This window comes from Schistocerca cancellata, chromosome 4, assembly GCF_023864275.1.
Source record: "Schistocerca cancellata isolate TAMUIC-IGC-003103 chromosome 4, iqSchCanc2.1, whole genome shotgun sequence".
In the NCBI taxonomy this organism is placed as follows: Eukaryota; Metazoa; Arthropoda; class Insecta; order Orthoptera; family Acrididae; genus Schistocerca; species Schistocerca cancellata.
The window spans coordinates 569725212-569746639 of NC_064629.1; the positions used below are offsets into that span (position 1 = coordinate 569725212).

The following is a 21428-nucleotide window of genomic DNA, read 5'->3' on the forward strand; positions in this document are numbered from 1 at the left end:
TTTGCACTAATTTGTCTGACATCTCACTTCTCAGTCTTGTCGATATTTCCTACATATCGTGAACGACGCCAACAATTTGTGGTGTGTTTCGAGGCTCGAGTGAGGTAGCTGGGTGACTAAAACACTGGACTTATATCTGGAGGAGCGAGGTTCGTCTCCTCTTGTGGCGATTGAGGTTCCTAGTGGGCGTGCTTTCCCCTACATCACGCCTGGCTAATGCTGGGTTGTTGCTTAACAAGGTCACTTTTCATATCCTTCCTCGTACTTGTCCAACTGGACAAGTACTCGTCTCGACGTCGATGGAATATTCCTTCATTTTCCTTAAATGAGTCTGGAGAAGCACTCTGCTTTTCATTTCTTTCTCATAGGCTTTCTCGCCATTTTTGTGTGCCTATGCGCTTACCGCGACGTTCGCAATGGATGAAGGGAATACTATTGACATGGTTTGGCGGGGCTTCATTGGTGGTTTAACATTTTCCGCTTTAAGATGACATCCAGTTGGTGCATAATTTTGGGAACCAGTTCGTTTGTGCTTTCTAATTCGGTAATTCATGCAGATTATGGCCCAGTTTCCTTGGTATTTTGGTCAGCAGTTTAGAAATTTGTTTTGAAACTGTTAGCCCTTAAATACCGCGTTGATCGTATTTTTAGAACCTACGTTTTTTGTTCGCCATTTTCTTAATTTAGCATTCTTACGTTGTATTTATCTGTTTATTTCGTATTGGGGCTTCAAATAAGATGGTTCAGCGTGCGTAACAACGCTGTTAACATTGCGGCAGCTGTCAGTTCATCCCACAGGACTGCCACGCAGCACAGAGTTTTGTAGAAGTGTAATTCAGAGCTCACTTTTGTGACCTAAGCTCCAGATAGTGACTGATTCAAAAGGCGTTCTTGTAACTACCTTCCAAACTTATAAGGTAGTGTACCTCAAAGAAGTTTTCGTAAAGCTTCTGAATCATAATGCTCACCGGTTAGTTGTGTAACCGATGATAAATGCGCAGTAAGCGCCCTAGCGCGTTAAATCGAATGTGTTCACCTAAGCGACCATCCTCGAGCGCAACAACGCAATGCTGTGTTTCAGTGGTCGGGAGATCTTAGCCTTTTATTGGGGTCGTTAGGAAGTGTCAGATATCAATAAATATTCTCCACCCTCAAGGTGAGCAGCGTAAAGGCGAGGTGAGCAAGCGTTCAGGAGAAGAGCATACGTCCTTCCAGTTGTATTCAAACCACTCAGTGGTACAAAATCGTGGACGGGCAATTTTGTCTTCTTGACAGTGCAACAAATTATGCTACTTCGCAAACTGCATAAACAACTATTTTCGTAGGAAGAGCAATCAGTATTTGAGATGTAGAGAAAGGGCTAGTGCCAGTCTATAACGCTGATTGACGCGTGCAAAAGCGACAGAGGTAAAAGTCAGAATACTGACACACACACACACACACACACACACACACACACACACACACACACACAGTTAATTGATATCTCGCCTGAAGATTTGATCCATTAATCGAAAATATTAAGTAGACAAAAATTTCTTGGAGCACTGTCATCGCCGCAGAAAGACAGACTACATCAAAATATTGCTAAGAAACATGAAGTCAATCCAGCTGGTCACTCGGAAATATAAATATTTCAGGATGACATTGAGCAATGATGTAACCCTTATGGGCCTGTAACGTAACCTTTTTAGAGAAAATTCTAACCAGAGATGTTGGGAAAGAAACTTGGATGACAAATAGAAACGGTATGCCGTACCGGGCCTGTAGACGGCGCGTTAGCCTTTCACGGCTAACGCTCTCGTGAGTCATCTGAGTATGCGTCACGTACCGAATCAGATTCAGTGTCTGTACATCTTTCTTTCTCTTCCAGAATTTACAGAAGTTACCTTGCATATATCAGGTAAAAATAAAGTAACAGGAATAGTTTAACCATATACAAACTATTTAGAGGCCCAGACGGAGTGTGTCCGCACTGTAGTCACAGTGTGTCTGTTAATACTGGAGTTACCCAAATAAGGAATAAGCGACTACAGTATACCTAACAAGGAGAAGACGCACCCTGCGACTGATTTACACGAACTTCGGTACACTAATAGGCCACTACAAAGTAAGTTTTAAAAAGTTTTGGACCAGGAGGAATCGTTGGCACACTCGAAATTAATTATATCTATAAATGTTAGACCTAGTGATTTTGAATTGTTGCAGATATACGTGAAGAAATCCCGCGCTTTCTAGGGGCGTTTGGTGAGTGGTACGAGTTCATCATTGACATGACCTCCAGTATGCGTGATTTCGAAATGGTTTTATTGCAATTTTTTTTACTCGTTATTAATAAGCTGATTGTTGGAAGGACAGACTCAGCATATAGGAAATGCAAAACAACCATTGGTGAAATTAAAAGCAAGGACGATAACATTAAGCCTGCAATGGGAATTTCACTGTTAAGTCCAGAGGGGGGGGGGGGGGGGGGAAGAGAGAGAGAGAGAGAGAGAGAGAGAGAGCGCATTGAAGGCATCTGTGAGGGGGACGACTTGTCTGATGACATGATAGAAATCGTAACAGGAGTCGACAAAGAAGAGAGATGGGATCCAGTATTAGAATTTAAGAGCTTTGCCCAACTTAAGACCAGATAAGGCAGAACGGATAGATAGCATTGCATCAGAATTCCTAAAATAATTGGGGAAAGTGTCAACGAAACAACTATTCAGATTGATGTGTAGAATGTGAGAGACTGACGATGTTCCATCAGACTTCCAGAAAAACATCATCCACACAATTCTGAAGACAGCTAGAACTGACAATCAGCTTAACAGCTCTTGCACCCAAATTGCTGATAAGAATAATAATATACAGAAGAATGGGAAAGAAAATAGAGGGTCTGTTATATAAGTTTTTCTTTGGGACAGGCTCTGGAGAGGCAATTCTGGTGTTGCATTTGACAGTGGAAGCAAGACAGAAGAAAAATAAAGACATTTTCATAGGATTTGTCGACCTGGAAAAAGCGTTCGACAATGTAAAATGGTGCAAGTTGTTCGAAATTCTGTGAAAAATAGGCCTAGCTAATCTCTTCTATATAAAGACAAGTCGTCGTTTAAAGTTGTTACCAAAAATATCGAAAAGAACTCGACCAGTTTACTCTTTACGGCAGAGTGTGTGTTACTTTGAACAGTTCAGTGATAGGGTTGTTTGTATCAGAATCGACAGACAATCATAGGTTAAGTATACAGGGTGTTACAAAAAGGTACGGCCAAACTTTCAGGAAACATTCCTCACACACAAAGAAATAAAATATGTTATGTGGACATGTGTCCGGAAACGCTTACTTTCCATGTTAGAGCTCATTTTATTACTTCTCTTCAAATCACATTAATCATGGAATGGAAACGCACAGCAACAGAACGTAGCAGCGTGACTTCAAACACTTTGTTACAGGAAATGTTCAAAACGTCCTCCGTTAGCGAGGATACATGCATCCACCCTCTGTCGCATGGAATCCCTGATTCGCTGATGCAGCCCTGGAGAACGGCGTATTGTATCACAGCCGTCCACAATACAAGCACGAAGAGTCTCTACATTTGGTACCGGGGTTGCGTAGACAAGAGCTTTCAAATGCCCCCATAAATGAAAGTCAAGAGGGTTGAGGTCAGGAGAGCGTGGAGGCCATGGAATTGGTCCGCCTCTACCAATCCATCGGTCACCGAATCTGTTGTTGAGAAGTGTACGAACACTTAGACTGAAATTATGCAGGAGCTCCATCGTGCATGAACCACATGTTGTGTCGTACTTGTAAAGGCACATGTTCTAGCAGCACAGGTAGAGTATCCCGCATGAAATCATGATAACGTGCTCCATTGAGCGTAGGTGGAAGAACGTACTGACCAAACTAAAATGAGCTCTAACATGGAAATTAAGCGTTTCCGGACACATGTCCACATAACATCTTTTCTTTGTGTGTGAGGAATGTTTCCTGAAAGTTTGGCCCTACCTTTTTGTAACACCCTGTATATGCCGACATCGCAAGCTGAAGATGAAGGGAGAGAGTAAGTATATAAGGATATTTAATGGGTAATACAGTACGTGAAGGGAGATGAAAATCTAATAGTCGTGGGGGACTGGAACGCAGTTATATGGGAGTAGTATATGAAAAGGTTACAAGGGCTTGGAACAAGGAATGAAAGAGAAGAAAGACTAATTGCATTCTGTAATAAATTTCAGCTAGTAATAGCGAATATTCTGTTCAAAAATCACGAGGAACTGGTATACTTTGAAAAGGCCGGGTGATATGGGAAGATTTCAGTTAGATTACATCATGGTCAGACAGAGATTTCGAAATCAGGTACTGGATTGAGATATAGACTCAGATCACAATGCAGTAGTGAAGAAGAGTAAACTGAAGTTTGAGTTTAGTCAGGAAATCAGTACGCAAAGAAGGATGGTACGGAAGTACTAAGGAATGACGAGATGAGCTTGAGTTCTCCAAGGCTTTACATATAGCAATAGGGAATAGCTCAGTAGGCAGTACAGTTGAAGAAGAATGGACGTCTCTAAAAAGGGCAATCACAGAAGTTGGAAAGAAAAACATACGTACAAAGAAGGTACCACCGAAGAAACCATCGCTAACATAAGAAATAATTCAGTTGATCAATGAAAGGATGACGTACAAAGACGTTCCGGGGAATTCAGGAATACAGATATCAAAGTCGCTGCGGAATGAAATAAATACGAAATGCAGGGAAGCTTAGACAAAATGGCTGTATGAAGAATGTGAAGAAATCGAAAAAGAAATGATTGTCACGAGGACTGACTTAGCCTACTGGAAGACCAAAGTAACCTTCGGTGAAATTGAAAGCAAGAGTGGTAACATTAAGAGTGCAACGGGAATTCCACTGTAAATGCAGTGGATAGATAGGTGGAAAGAGTACATTGAAGGCCTCTGAGGGGGAATATTTTCCTCGTGTGATAGAATAAGCAGGTGTCGATTTAGAAGAGGTAGGGGATCCAGTGTTAGAATCGGAATTAGAGAGAGTTTGGGGGTCTTAAGATAAAATCAGGCAGAATGGATAGTTAACATTCCATCAGAATTTCTAAAGTTATTGAGGAAGTAGCTACAAAAAAATTATTCACATTGGTGTATAGAATGTACGAGTCTGGTGACATACCATCTGACTTTCGGCAAAATTTCATCCATACACTTCCAAAGACTGCAAGAGCTGAGAAGTGCGAGAATTGTTGCACAATCAGCTTTAACATCTCATGAATCCAAGTTGTCAACAAGAATAATACACAGAAGAATGGAAGAAAAAAATCGAGTATGTATTAAATGACGATCAGTTTGGCTTTAGGAAAGCTAAAGCCACCAGAGAGAAAATTCTGACATTGCCGTTGATAATGGAACCAAGACTAAAGAAAAATCATGACACTTTCATAGGATTTGTCAACCTGGAAAAAGCGTTCGACAATGTAAAATGGTGCAAGATGTTCGAAATTCCGAGTAAAATAGGGGTAAGCTGTAGGGAGAGATGGGTAATATACAATATGTACACGAGCCAAGTGGGAATAGTAAGAGTGGATGACCAAGGACGAAATGCTTGGATTAAAAATGGTGTGAGAGGGAGGGATGCAGTCTTTTGCTTCTACTGTTCAATCTGTACATCTGAGAAGCAATGTTGGAAATAAAAGAAAGGTTCAGGAGTGGGATGAAAATTCGAGGTGAAAGGATATCAGTAACATGCTTTGCAGATGACATTATTATCCAGAGTGAAAGTGAAGAAGAATTACATGATCCGCAGAATGGAATGAACAGTCTAATGAGTACAGAATATGGATTGAGAGTGAATTGAAGAAAGACAAAAGTAATGAGAAGTAGCAGAAATGAGAACAATGAGAAACTTTACATCAGGATTGGTGGTCAAGAAATAGAAGTTGAGGAATTCTGCTACCTAGCCACCAAAATAACCAGTGACAGACAGAGCAAGGACGACGTCAAAATCAGACTAGAACTGGCAAAAAGGGCATTCCTGGCCAAGAGAAGTCTACTAGTATCAAATATAGACCTTTGTTTGAGGAAGAAATTTCTGAGAATATACGTTTGGAGCACAGCATTGTATGAGATGTGGTGCTACAGTCGTATGTTGAAAATTAGGTGGACTGATAAGGTAAGGAATGAGGAGGTTCTGCACAGAATTGGAGAGGAAAGGAATAGGAGAAATGACAGGATAATAGGACATCCTGTTGGGACATGAGGGAATGGCTTCCATGGTTTTTGAGGCCAAAAACTGTAGAGGGAGACAGAAATTGGAATACATTCAGCAAGTAATTGAGGATGTAGGTTGCAAGTGCTATTCTGAGATGAAGAGGTTGGCAGAGGAGGGAATTAGTGGCAGGCCACATCAACCACATCAAACCAGTCAGGATACTGATGACTCAAAAGGATCTTGGAGGCTGTCTTTCCAGTGCTGTTTATTCAAGCAAGTGGTGGTTTCCTTTTTCTGCACTGCCCCATCTTCACCATTGTGCCAAAGATTGTGTGCGACTCTGTATAGCTTTATTGTTATGCTCAAACTATATTTTCCTTACTTCCTGACCAAGATGGATTTCAGTTTGGTGTTAAACATCATCAAATGTTGCCCTTTGTCCAACTAGAGCCAAGACAGGCTTGTTCAGATGTTTTGGAGTTCAGAAGCAATTCGTCGTTGTTTGATATAAACATTGAACTGAATTAGAGATACAAAGTAGTCAAAACCACATCCATCGATACATAGATTCCAATGTCTTCTTCAGGGAGCACCAAATGATTCTGCATTCGTTAGTGACAACTGAGGATTAAAAGTAAAAGGCTGCTGGTATCATCAAACATGTCATTAAATATTGATGGAAAGAATGAAATGAAACACATCAGTTTACAAACGCAGTTATTGTGCTAGTAGTATATTGTGAAAAGACAATTTTAAATAGTGTCGCTATTTTAAAATATCCATCAAGTGTAGGAAATGTGTGTTGTATCTTTCCATGTCGTAAATATGACACAACTACTGATAAAAGTATGCTTTAAAATGACCTTCCTTGTGCAACACAGCATTTAGTCCAGCTAAAAAGGGAGATACTGATGTAGGCTGTTGCATTTCCTTGCTAATGTCGTATGAAAATTTACTGCAAATCTGGACCATAACTATTATTGCCATACCTTCTAGCTATTGCGCTTCCCCCCCCCCCTCCCTTTTCTCCACCCCACCCTCTTAAAATTGCTTCTTCCATTTGGAGAAATTAAAACTGCTTTCACTTCCAGACTCTCAACCAGCCACTTCATCTGGTTTTGGAAAATCTTAAACACTGGTCATTCACAGCCACTCAAGATTATACAAAACCTTCCTGTGCTAGTAATATCCCATATGTGAAATTTTTTGCTACCCAAAAGATTTGATTACTTAGAGGAGGAATCCTAGACTGGATGGTATGCAGCCAGCCTTTCAACTCTGTCTTCTGGGTCTCACTGATGAACACAGTAAGTTGCATTTCACAAAATCATTGCTCATGGAACACATGTTGATATTCTGACAGCAGAAAAGTTGTAAGGTGTTATTCAGAGGTTTTCAGAGATTTTAGCCGCAGTGAGGCATTGAATTGAATTGATGGTAAGAAGTGAAAATTTGTGCTGGACCGTGACTCAAACCAGGATCTCATGCGTAACGCGAGTAGTAGCCTTAATTGCCGTAGTCCTCCAAGCATGCTTCCAATCCAACTCAAATTCCCAGCCTCTTACACACTGTTAATGTAGTGTACCCTTGAACCCCTCACTTGCCATTTCAGATTTTCACAACAGATCGGGCTTTATGTGCATTTATATTTCATGAAAAGGGACAGAATGCTTAGCAGCCTGTTGATCCACCCTTTTTGAACATAATGCAGTTTAGTGTTTCATGTGTCCTCAGCAACTGTAGTAGTAGTAGTAGTAGTAGTAGTAGTATGTAACAAAATAATGAGCAACGAGTTGCACAAAACAAATTTAATTCCTTTGCAGGTTTCAGGTACTTAGTGCCCTCCTTGAGAAGGTTATACACTGATCAGCTAGAACATCATGACCAACGATCTACTATCGATATAAACATGTATAGGTGATGGCAGCGTCACCTGGCAAGGGATAACTGCTAGTCAGGCACACGCATGGTGCATGTAGTACTGGTGAGGGTACTGCCCATGTGCAGAAGGCAAGAAGGTGTGCAATCTATCTGAGTTTGACGGAGAGTGGATTATGATGGCCCAGAGGCTTGGTATGAGTATTTTGGAAACAGTGTGACTTGTTGGGTGTTGGAGGAGTGCTGCGGCGAGTTTCTCAAACACCTATGTTAAACCACATCAAAACATCGTGGGGTAGGGCAGCCACTTCTTGTTACAGACGTTGGATGTTGTAGGCTGGGCAAGCTGGTAAAACAGGGGCTGTGGCAGAACTGACATCAGACTATAATGCTTAGTGGGGTACAACTGTGTCTGAAAACACAGTGCATTGAACACTCCTGTTGATGGGCCTCTGCAACCCACAACCCACAACCCATGAATGTGCCAACGTTAACACCACGACATAGGCAACTATGACTAAAATGGGCACATGACCATTGGCATTAGACATTGGTGCAGTGGCAGAGCAGAGCATGGTCTGATGAATCCAGATACCTTCTTCATCATGCCAATGGTTGGGCACGAATCTATTGTCTTCGAGGGAACAGCCCTTTGACATCTGTAGTGCAGGCCAGAGACAAGCTGGCGTTGCCTCCATTATGCTCTGGGGAACTTTCACGTGGGCATCCATGGGTACAGTGGAGCTTGTGCTAGGCACCATGAGAACCAAGGAGTAAATTACATTGGGTGCAGACCACATACACCATTTCTGATGATTGTGATTCCCAATGGCAGTGGAGTCTTTCAACAAAACAGTGCACCAGTTTACGAGACCAGGAGTGTGGTGGAGTGGTTCAAGAAACACAGTGGTGAGTTCCAATTGATGAACTGGCCCCTCAACTTGCCAGATCTGAACCTGAATGAACACATCAGGGATGTGAGTGAATGAGGCATCAGAGCTCATCGCTCCCTGCCCCTCCTCCCAGAATTTATGGGAAATAGGTGACTTGTGTATGCAGATGTGATGCCAACTCCATTCAGTGACCTATCAAGGCCACATTGCTTCCATTCCAAATAGGTCACCACTGTTACCTGTGACAAAGGTGGACATGCTGGCTGTTAGGTAGGTGGTCATAATGTTCTGGCTGATCAGTGTATCTATTTCATTGTTGGCAAGTGCCTTATTGAGGACTTTCACAAGTAATACGATAGGTATAACCTTCTAAATAAGTGCACTAGGTGCTCAAAACTGGTAAAGAAATTAAATATCGTTAATGCAACTGGTTGCTTATTATTTCGTTATACTCAATACAGTGTCTTGATCCTGTGTTACATAGGTAAGTCAAGTGCTTGATAGTTTGAAAGTGACAAATGTGTAATTTTTGAACCAGCAGACCATTCTTCACCTTTTTTGAGTGAAATATATTCAGATGAAAACGTTTTCTGTCAAATCCAAGGTACACACGTGGGACAAGAATGCAGAACTTGGTCCGCAGATGTGATTTTCACCACATCCAGCCGTCCTTAGGTTTACGTGTGCAAGTAAAATCAGCAGAGCACTACTGCACTGGTTTGCTCTAGATTCACTTATAACCACTGTATATGCACTAGATGTTTTCCTTACAACATAGTTGAAGTTGATTGACAAAGAACACTTTATATGGAAGCACCCCTCACATTCTTCCATTTGTGAGTAGAATAGTAAAGGGATGGCTATCAGTGATCAAGGTACCCTGTACTATGCGGTCTATGTTGGCATGTACATTATGAATGTAAATGTGATTTTGAAATAGACTTCCAGGGACACACCCAAGACCACAGGTCAGAGCACTTCAAGAAGGCGACAGTTTGTTACCGAAATACTGTGAGGAAAGTGGAAACTTTCTACAATAACCTGAAAACATGTAATCATTCAACCACACTGAGAAAACATAATAAATCACATTGTTCACATCTTCATCATGAATTCGCAAATGAAGTAGAAAGAAATTACTGTGAAACCACTTGTATGGAAGTGCAGAACAACTAGTTACTTTTGGAAGTAACTTGTAGTGCTAACCATGTGAAATTATTTTATTACTCCATTTGTCATCTACGCTATGTTTATGTACGTAGTTGGCAATATAACTTTCAAATCTATAGAAGTCTCAGTAATGATACTTCATCTCAACTCCACAGCATTGAGATATTTCAATCTTGCTTTTGAATGAGTCAGTTTACATGCAAACTACTTAAAAGATTGTTTGAGAAGTTTGGTACAGCTTTTCACAGTAGCGCATTCCATGTAGTTCACCTGTGTTTTACTGTTGCACCCTGGATCCAATAGCTCACCATTAATATAGTGGGTGGAAGGATCATCTGTCTACATGTATTAAACTGCCATTACAGTGAACTGTATACAGCCTCAGACTATTTGAGTATTGCACCAAAGATAGTTGTCCTGCTGAAAATATAGTGAATACATACGGGAATTTTTTCCTCCCATGAAATTGCAGTGATATTATACAGCTTTAGAGCACTCAAGAAAAATAAATAAATAAAAGAAAATAAAGGCTGTAATCACTGTGCAGGGCAACAGCATATGAAGGCTGTCCGTAACTGTATGACGTAGGTGTTGTAACATTGCAAACAGGAACAGAACACTAGCTCACATTGATCTGCCTAGCAAAGGGCTAGATAAAATGGACGCATGATGCTAACAAAATCTTCCCATTTCTGCCACTGGCTCAAAATTGCTACAGCTGTGAAGCTGTATGACTTGGTTAGTAACTGTGTAACTTGCAATTATACTAGATAGGATGGAGAAATGGCATAGTTCACACCCTTGTTCGCTTCTTCATTTGGCAGACTATCATCAATAGGGTGCACAACTTGATTTTTCAATTTTGTGCCGAAATCAAGGAATTTTACATTGGAAAAGAATTTCTGGCAGTTTGTACCTAACCTAATACAGCCACAATCCATATAGCCACGTTTTTGTGGCTTCAGTGTGTAGCTTAGCAGAAGTAGTGTGAACATCCTGTTCTCACAGGTGTTGCAAATAGTTTGAGATATGAACAGAGTAGCCTTATGGATCATGCTTACCTTGCTGCATACTACAAGAACCGTGATAAATGTTGGTTTGTGATGAAAGAAAACATGCAAATCTATGGTGGTAGTGTGTGTGTGTGTGTGTGTGTGTGTGTGTGTGTGTGTGTGTGTGTGTGTGTGTGACTGGCATGTTACAGGGCCCGTGGCACAGTGCAAGTTCTGCTAGCGGTTGAGACAGGTGCATACCTGCCCCATTTCTATCCTACTATGCATACACACAATAGTGGCAATTGTTTTGCAACTCTTCAGATTGCAGCAGTGAGATAAAGTTTTAAACTTAGGACCAACAAGTGCTCTAATTCTCGTTGGTTACGCAGCATTTTAAATTTAGAGTAAGTTTCTTTTAATTTATCACCACTTTAAACTTAAGACAAGTGAATTTAGAATTTTATTGCCATTTTAAGCTTGGGAGAAGAGTTGTTGATTCCAAACTTCATGTGTCAATTTGTGATTCCTGAGTGGTGGTGGAGGGGGAACTGTTTAAAGCTTGTTGTCAGAGGTGTGGGATGATATTGTTTAAAGTTCCAATCCAGACTGGCAATATTTAAGGATTAGGGCAAGTGAACTGTAATGTCTTAGGAAAACAGATGTTTTTTTTAATTTTCGCCATTTTACACTTAGCACAAGTGACCTGGCAACCATGTAGGCTTCACCTGTCTTCCCAGATCCTCAATGTTGGATTCTGAAATCTGTGAACCATGCAGGCTCAGGTCAACCAACTTATCTTTCTGAATTCCACACAAAAAGGACAGTGCCTCATCTTGGTTTTTTCAATTTCCCTCCAATTTACACTTACGACAACTGTACTGCTTCCACAGTGACATCATTCGAGTGGGGGAAAAAATACAGGAGCACAAATGGGCTGTTCTGAATTTCCCCATCCCTGCGATTTTTTGCATTGTGCAATTAACCTGTGTCAGAGTGGTGTGGTGGAAACTGCGCAACAGTCCATAATGCTATAGGAGGAATCTGGCAACAATGCAGGCTGCACACAAATTGGCTTAGCTGTGCTACTATTTGAATTTACCACCATTCTATACTTACGACAATTGGGGATAGGTCTGTTCTGATGCCTGAGGGTGTTGGTCATTGAAACTGTAGGATCTTGAAGACTTTACAATTTCCTCATGGGTATAGTTGCCCCTCTTACGTTATAGTACAGGTTGCCTATCTACATTACCGCTGCCTTCCAATGCACTCACCCTACCGCAGACACTCGTATCGCATCCCTGTTGGCTAGGATCTTTCGTGACTGTTGGTATTATACCTTATTACACAGATGTGACTGTCACACCATTCCTTGTAGACACATGCAGTCTGCATTGATACATCTACAAATCAGGCAGCTTCATTCAAGATGGGGTCATGGGTAAGTACACACATTACAGCTTCTTTTTGCCATACTTTCACGCCCCTACAGTGATCCACAATACTGCATTTGCTCCATACGACCAACTTCACATACAGGGTTATTACAAATGATTGAAGCGATTTCACAGCTCTACAATAACTTTATTATTTGAGATATTTTCACAATGCTTTGCACACACATACAAAAACTCAAAAAGTTTTCTTAGGCATTCACAAATGTTCGATATGTGCCCCTTTAGTGATTCGGCAGACATCAAGCCGATAATCAAGTTCCTCCCACACTCGGCGCAGCATGTCCCCATCAATGAGTTCGAAAGCATCGTTGATGCGAGCTCACAGTTCTGGCACGTTTCTTGGTAGAGGAGGTTTAAACACTGAATCTTTCACATAACCCCACAGAAAGAAATCGCATGGGGTTATGTCGGGAGAGCGTGGATGCCATGACATGAATTGCTGATCATGATCTCCACCACGACCGATCCATCGGTTTTCCAATCTCCTGTTTAAGAAATGCCGAACATCATGATGGAAGTGCGGTGGAGCACCATCCTGTTGAAAGATGAAGTCGGCGCTGTCGGTCTCCAGTTGTGGCATGAGCCAATTTTTCAGCATGTTCAGATACACGTGTCCTGTAACGTTTTTTTTCGCAGAAGAAAAAGGGTCCGTAAACTTTAAACCGTGAGATTGCACAAAACTCGTTAACTTTTGGTGAATTGCGAATTTGCTGCACGAATGCGTGAGGATTCTCTACCGCCCAGATTCGCACATTGTGTCTGTTCACTTCACCATTAAGAAAAAATGTTGCTTCATCACTGAAAACAAGTTTCGCACTGAACGCATCCTCTTCCATGAGCTGTTGCAACCGTGCCGAAAATTCAAGCGTTTGACTTTGTCATCGGGTGTCAGGGCTTGTAGCAATTGTAAACGGTAAGGCTTCTGCTTTAGCCTTTTCCGTAAGATTTTCCAAACCGTCGGCTGTGGTACGTTTAGCTCCCTGCTTGCTTTATTCGTCGACTTCCGCGGGCTACGCGTGAAACTTGCCCGCACGCGTTCAACCGTTTCTTCGCTCACTGCAGGCCGACCCGTTGATTTCCCCTTACAGAGGCATCCAGAAGCTTTAAACTGCGCATACCATCGCCGAATGGAGTTAGCAGTTGGTGGATCTTTGTTGAACTTCGTCCTGAAGTGTCGTTGCACTGTTATGACTGACTGATGTGAGTGCATTTCAAGCACGATAACCCTATTATGCATGGTGCAGCAGAATGAAAGATCCATTGTGGGCACTTTGATTGTTTACGGAAGATGTATTACTGAATACCAGGCCATTTGGGATCCAAACAAAGTAACATTTTATTCAGTAGCACGTTCGGTAGGTAATTTTTCACAATTCTGGGGTAATATTCCACTGTGAAATTGAATCCTAGCTTTGGAATCTATCATAGTATAAGTTAAGGTGTATCTATATTATTGTTTTAAATGAGCCTAGTGCTATTTTAGATCAGCTGCAACCTTTTTATGTTAAAAACTGTGCGACGTCTTTCATTGTTTTGCCTTTTGTTGGATTTGTATTTCACTTAAATGCTCAGCAGCAGTTCGGCATGATGGATTGAAGACGTTTCCCTTGTGTTACGTTACATTACCATTAAGACATCAGCACATGTATCCTTTGGAAAAATGTCCAGGATATCCAGAACACTAAGTCAGCACATAGAAAGGCATATAAATGAAGGCTGTAAAATGAATGTGCTTATTCTACTGTACACTGAATGAAACGTCTTGGAATTCAGACTTAAAAACGCGATGAAATGTCTAGCACATGTGGGAGAATATTGGACTGCTTCTAATTTAATACCAAAGAAGCAGTTGAACAGTAAACACAGTGGAAACCCAGATGGGTCATGATTTGTTCGTGAGCTGTGTTGCAAAGATTAATGACCAAATTATTATAAAGAGAAATTACAGTAACCCAAAATATATATTAATCGTCTTGATACTTTCAGAAATTCTCAAAGAAATTGAAAGTCATTGTAACTACTACTACTGCTACTTGGAGGTTTAAGTAACAGACGGTTTTCAAAACAGAACCAAAAATATTGCGTGGAAGAAAAGCCACCTCGGAAACACAGAACCACACGCATGCTTGACTTAACGCTGTTGCGTTCGAGTAGGGTGCTGTGTTCGAAAGTCACTGTTATATGATGTGGGAACCTTAGCAAGATCGTCAGTTATACAGCAAGTGCTGAATTTTTGCCCCTCTTCGGTGCTTCGAGTTGCATAAAAACTTTGAAGAAAACACTGAAGTTTGTTCATTATTCGTTTGCCGTACGTAACGCAATTGCCATTATGTGAAATTTAGAAGGAAATGCCTTAGTTCAATCGAAATATGACTGTGAGTACCGCAGAAGGCGTTCTGTATTAGGGAGCGACGCAGTGCACGCTGTTGGACATTCGTCTGGCAAATGTACATTGTCAAATAATATTCGAATCGATTCTTTCCCTATTGATCGCTGGACTGTACCTGAGGCTCTAAGGAAAGTTCTGCTTAGTAACAGCCATAGTTGTGAGTCACAGAGAGATAACGCGAGATCGAATTTCCTTGTAGTGTTTCGCAGACGGAGAATACTGAAATAATTAAACTTATTAAATAAAATTACATAAGCAGGATCGGAAACACAATTTGCGTGACCCCTCTCATTTGTCAAAACAACTGGAAATTTTATTCGAACTGTTAATCTTTTTTTTTTATGTCTGAGAGTCGATGGCCTACTTGCTAAGTGTCAAGACCTAGTGTTGGACCGCAGTGGGTGTTCAGATTTGTCACTGGTTGAGGAAATGAGCTGTAATAGGAGCGTAGTAGCAGTAGTCAGAGGAACCGTCGGGTTGTCGACAGCTTCAGTTTTACATTTGTTGTGGGAAAGATATGACACGTCTAAATACAGTCACATATCAGCCGCAAAATTAACATTCTACACAACGTGGTAATATAACTGCAGTATCTTCAGTTTGTTTTCGTGATTTCGTGACATGTTGCCTCCGTCAGCAGATTCCGGCACAGGTTCTGTCTTCGTACCCGGCGTTGCAATAGCTGCACGGCAGCTGACATAGTATAACGGCAAGCCCAACACTGAAAATCTGCCGTTACTCAAATGAATTTTCACGGTTTATGCCCTGATGAGCGCTGGTTGTCGGAACCTTGTTTCGCCAGCGCAGGCGCTTCACGCTAGTGGGTGACGCAGGAAGCGCGTATCTAATCAGCTGCAGGCAGGATGCTTGCTTCGTATTATCCGGCACAGCTTCCTTTGTTACGAAGTTGTCAACCGGCTTCCGTAACCAATAAACTTGTTTTTCTCCCTAAGTTGCTATATGATGCCAGAACAATATGCAGCAAATTTTCCTTGCAAGATGCTTGCTTGTATTTTCCCACCGTGGCGAAGATTGCGAAGCTACATCTACATAGTGATTCGCAGCATGTATAAAGTCTGTGGCAGAGGGTACCTTTTAATGCACCATATACACTGGTGCCCAAAATTAAAGCAATAAACCGCTATTTCCCCATCCTGTATCTAATTCACGATATAACCATACAAACTGTCAATAGATGTCCGTATGATCGTGTTCTGCACGGAAGATGGCATTCTGTTCAATGGACAACCACGCCAACGACGACGTCGAGGCACCTATCAAACGGTGTAGTGTTTGAGATATAGTCCCACATCGACAGTCGCTGTGTACATTGTCACAGACAGTGCAATATGGCACACAGAGGATCCCTGCCAGACTCTGTGGTGGAGTGCCACAGAAAGAATGGAAGTAGACAGTCGCAAAATAATGTGGCCCAATGGCTTAACGTGAATCGTTCTCTTGTTTCTAGGATGTGGCGACGGTTAATAGAGACCTAAACTGTATCCCGAAGAACAGAACATCTGACAACAAAAAGTGGGGACCGTTATTTGGCTGTACAGAAGGCTTTGGCAGAGTGGCTTTTATTGTCGGAGACCTGCTATATACCTCTGACCTATCTTCACAGAAAGGAAAGTCCAGAATGGAGTCGTCAAAATGCCTCCTGGACAGTCGAACAATGGGCCAATGTACTTTTCACACGTGTGTCCCAATTTGGTCTGGAGAGTGATTCTCAACGGATTCTCAATTGGAGGAAATGTGGATCACAATTTCGGAATCCAAGCATTGTAGAGAGACCGATATGGGGAAGGATCCCTAATGGTGTGGGCAGGGATTATGTTGACGACTCGAACACCTCTTCATGAAATTGTGAATTGGCAAGATTTAACTGCTGTCAAGTATCGTGACGAGATCTTGGGACCTCTTCCGGCTGTTGCGAGGTGCCGTCGGCCCAGACTTCGTATTGACGGACGATAATGCTGGACCTCATAGAGCACAGGGTGTTGTTTTTCTTGGAAACGGAACATATTGCACGCATGGCGTGGCTTGCTCGCTCTCCCGGCTTCAGTCTCACAGAGCGTGTCTGGGATGCACTAGGGAGACGGGTTGCATCCCATCAGCGTCCACCAACCACTCTCAAATACTTGAGAGCAGCTCTGCAGGAATAATGGGCGTCATTGCCTCAACATTGGATTGATGATAGCATTCCTAGCATCCCCCGTAGTTGTCATGCCTGTATTGCTGCTAGAGGTGGGTACATCCTACATTGAGCACACTAAAAAGTTGTCGGAATGTGTGTGCAAATCCTGTAAGTTGGGAAAAAAATTTTTTTCGTCTATCATTGTTTACGTTCTGTCTTCTTTACATTTTTTCGACTTTACTATCAACTGTTTACTCTGTTTTGTGCTAAAATAAACGCAACGTTGCAAAATTTCGTTTTTTGCTTTAATTTTTGGACACCAGTGTATTAGTTTTTTTTCCAAAACATAAAAACGTAGGGGAGGAAGAATGTTTGTAGTTTCTTCCCTGCGGGACGGATCCTTAAGTTTCCCAAACAGGATGTAGTGAGATGTGCACCTTAGTGTCTGACAGTTAACCATTTTCTACATTCACGTTACACACTCTTGCCATTCATAGAGGCATGTCTCTATAAATCCGATATCCGTGGTGCCCAACCTGATATAGATCCCGTGCAACTGTGCGATACGGTTTTCCTTTATACAGTGTCTTGTAGGAGAACCGATGTTTCCCATTGTCCTTGCAGTGGATCGGAGCCTTTAATTTCGTTTACGTACAACTGAGCCTATGTGGTCGTTCCACTTCCTCTCTCTTCACATTGCTTCCAAATGTGCATCATCTACAAAAAGCCAGCGATTGTGTCTAATACTGTCCGCTAAGTCAATGTATTGTGTGTCATACTTATGACCAGATTAGTTTAGCTCTGAAATGATAGTTTTATGGGTATAAATTAATCTTTGCGTCGATAGTTGTCGATATTTTGCTTCTTCTATTTACGAATTTAGGCAACTGATTTTTAAAGACAGTTGCACGATAAGATTCTGCGTCTCTGCTTGTGAATGAATAGGTCGAACGGGAAACAGTAGTAGTCCCTTCGAGGAACTGTCCAGGGTGTTAAGAATTTTATCTCGGAGTGAGTAAGGGACTTAAGGAATTAGTGTAAAACCTCTAATCTATCGAAGTGGATAAGATTACTTCGCTGTCTGCTGAAGGCACGTCTATCTCAATGGGAAATGTTAAAGTGTGCGGAAATTTAGATTTCGGTGCACAATGTTACGTATCATCTCCCAGCTTTCAGTAGGCCTGTAGGCTGGTCAGAACTCACATTCGGGACGACGGTGGTTCAAATTCCCGGTCTGGCCATCCAACTTCAGGTTTTCCGTGATTTCCTTCAGTTACTCGAGACAAATATCGAGGTTATTCTTTTGAAAAGTAGACGACACGATATCGTTTTGTATTCTACCTCAATCCAAGCCTATGCACCATCTCTAATGACGTCGTCGTCTAAGTGACTTTAACTTCCTTGTAGACTGAACATTGCATTGCATTAAAAGGCAAGAATGTATTGCAGGTGGTATTCTCTTGCCATACTCTTCTGATTTGAGAGTCATTCGGAGAGTTGTAGGCACTCAGTTTGATGTGAATTCCAGAACAGAGTGCAATTTGACAATTTCTAAATACACGAAACTTTACCAAACGCGAAACTCATGTTAAGTAACAGAAAAAAAGTTTCTTTGGTATAACCAGAAGTTGTAAATCGTTCCTTTGGGTATGTGGTCTGATGAACGTAGAACCACCAACTTACGCTTACTTTTACTTCCTCGTGTCCGGAAAATTTCATTTAAAGTTCCTCAGCCCGATATCGGGCCACGTCCTGTGCTTCTTTCTTGTCAAGCCATAGGTCATCAGTTCTACATCTCATGGGGCAGTTGCGATAGTGTAGATGATGTTCCATGTCCTGAACTTCCACAATCGCATTAGTTGTATGCTTCGTCTCGAAGCAGACGAGTTACACTAATCTTGTGTATAAAAGATTAAAAAGTGGTTTGTTAACATGACTTGGATCATAAAAATTTCAGTGATTAAGACAACCCTAAGCCGTAGCCGTTGTTTTATTATGTATTTATACATGGGATTAGGCGCCTAACTTTTTTATTTCAAATGACTTTTGACTCCTTAATGATATTTGTATTTTTTTTTCATCTTGATTGATAGTGAGCACAAGTTCATTAAACAAACGCCAATAAGTTTTCCCAACTTCATTAATCGCTGTGGTAAGGGCCACCTGTGCGGTCTTGTGGTTGGCGTCGCTGGCTACTATTACGGGGGTCTCAGGTTTGATTCGCAGTGACCATGTCGGATTTTTCTGTGGTGGTAATTTCTGGAACGGAGCCACTCAGACACATGAAGCCACACGAGAAAGAGCTTGATAAAAGTTCATCGAAATTAACTCGAAAGCTGAAGAAGTGGCGTTAGACAGAAAGGCTGGCACCAAGTTTGGATGCACGAATGGCAAAACGTCATTTTTTCGGACGAATCCAGGTTCTGTTTACAGCATCATGAAGGTCGCATCCGTGTTTGGCGACATCGCGGTGAACGCAAATTGGAAGCGTGTATTCGTCATCACCATACTGGCGTATCACCCTGCGTGACGGTATGGGGTGCCATTGGTTACACGTCTCGGTCACCTCTTGTTCGCATTGACAGCACTTTTAACAGTGGACGTTACATTTCAGATGTATTACGACCCGTGGCTCTACCCTTCATGCGATCCCTGCGGATCCCCACATTTCAGCAGGATAATGCACGGCGGCATGTTGCAGGTCCTATACGGGCTTTTCTGGATACAGAAAATGTTCGACTGCTGCCCTGGCCAGCACATTCTCCAGATCTCTCACCAATTGAAAACGTCTGGTCAATGGTGGCCGAGCAACTGGCTCGACACAATATGCCAGTCACTACTCTTGATGAATTGTGGTATCGTGTTGAAGCTGCATGGGAGCTGTACCTGTACACGCCATCCAAGCTCTGACTCAATGCCCAGGCGTTTCAAGACCGTTATTACGGCCCGAGGTGGTTGTTCTGGGTACTGATTTCTCAGGATCTATGCACCCAAATTGTGTGAAAATGTAATCACATGTCAGTTCTAATATAATATATTTGTCCAATGAATCCCCGTTTATCATCTGCATTTCTTCTTGGTGTAGCAATTTTAATGGCCAGTAGTGTAACACGTGACTGGCAATATGACTTCTTTTTTATTATTTATTTAACTTTAACGACTAGTTTCGATAGCATTATGATGAAGTTGATGAAAGAAAGAAAAAATAACATTGCAAAGAGACTGTTTTGTTGGAATTAATTCAACCAGATTTATATTTTGGTGAAGTAACTTGTTTTGACGATGTAGGTTTCCGTAAAGAGCGGCGTAAGTACTACTTGTGGTTTGCATTGACGGCGCTTATTTCCGCGGACAGTGCAGTAAACTTCTGGGCGTTGGGACATTCAAACTGCCAACTGAAAAATTTCCATATTCAATGTTAATTGTACTCCGTATTTTCTTTTTAGGCGTAGATAGTACGTAGTAATATCATTGATTTTTGTCTCGTACAATTTGCCTTTCTAGTACAACAAAAATATAGTTCAATTTTTTAAAATTGATGCCTGTGTCATAGTGATTAATGAAGTTGCAAAACTGCGTGGGCTCAGTTTCATGAGCTGGTCCGTGTTAGTGTACCTGAATAGAGATAAATACCTTTTGAGTCAAATAATTGGAGTCGAGAAAGATTAACGCCTCGCCTGTGTATTGTGTGTTTATCTTTCGCTTACTCGCATAAGGTTAATCCAAGTTCTCGAACTGCACGTGAAACATCGATGAGACCGTGAATAGGTGTTCAGACAAGATACTCGTTACCACGCATACTCTGGTGCGCTTGCCCCACCTGAATTGTGTTAAGCTTGGCCAGGCCTGTGTGAATCTGCCGGGGCGGGACATTCGATAGCGTAGCTGACAATGCAACAAAACTGACTACAGTTTGTCAGCGTAAAACCACTTTCAGAGAAACGTGTTTACCTTCAGTAACAACACCTACTCAACAAAAGTTTGTAGATCAGTTCACCAAAAGCAACGCTTCCATATTGAATAACGTACAGTAAAGAAACACAAAGGATTTCACAATATTTTTTGGGCGTAAGAAGAGATATTGGCGTCTGTGCTAATATTCCACCATTTTATATAAGTTATAAAAGGGTTTGTAGGGTATCTCAGAAAATATTGTTCATGAATTAAGAGAACCTGACACCTTTTGTAGAATAGCCTACCTTCCATGCGGCAACTCTAATCCAAAATATAAAATTTCTCATTTGTGATGCAACTTTGCACTGAGGTGGCAAAAGTCGTGGGATACTTCCTAATATCACGTCGGACCTACTTT

At 41.6% G+C, this 21428-nt stretch overlaps 1 protein-coding gene across 1 annotated transcript in view; it reads left to right on the top strand.

The window, feature by feature from the left end:
• LOC126185164 (serine/arginine repetitive matrix protein 1) overlaps positions 1–21428 on the top strand; it is a 170347-nt gene that overhangs the window by 124213 nt on the left and 24706 nt on the right. The gene's annotated exons all lie outside the window — the stretch shown is intronic.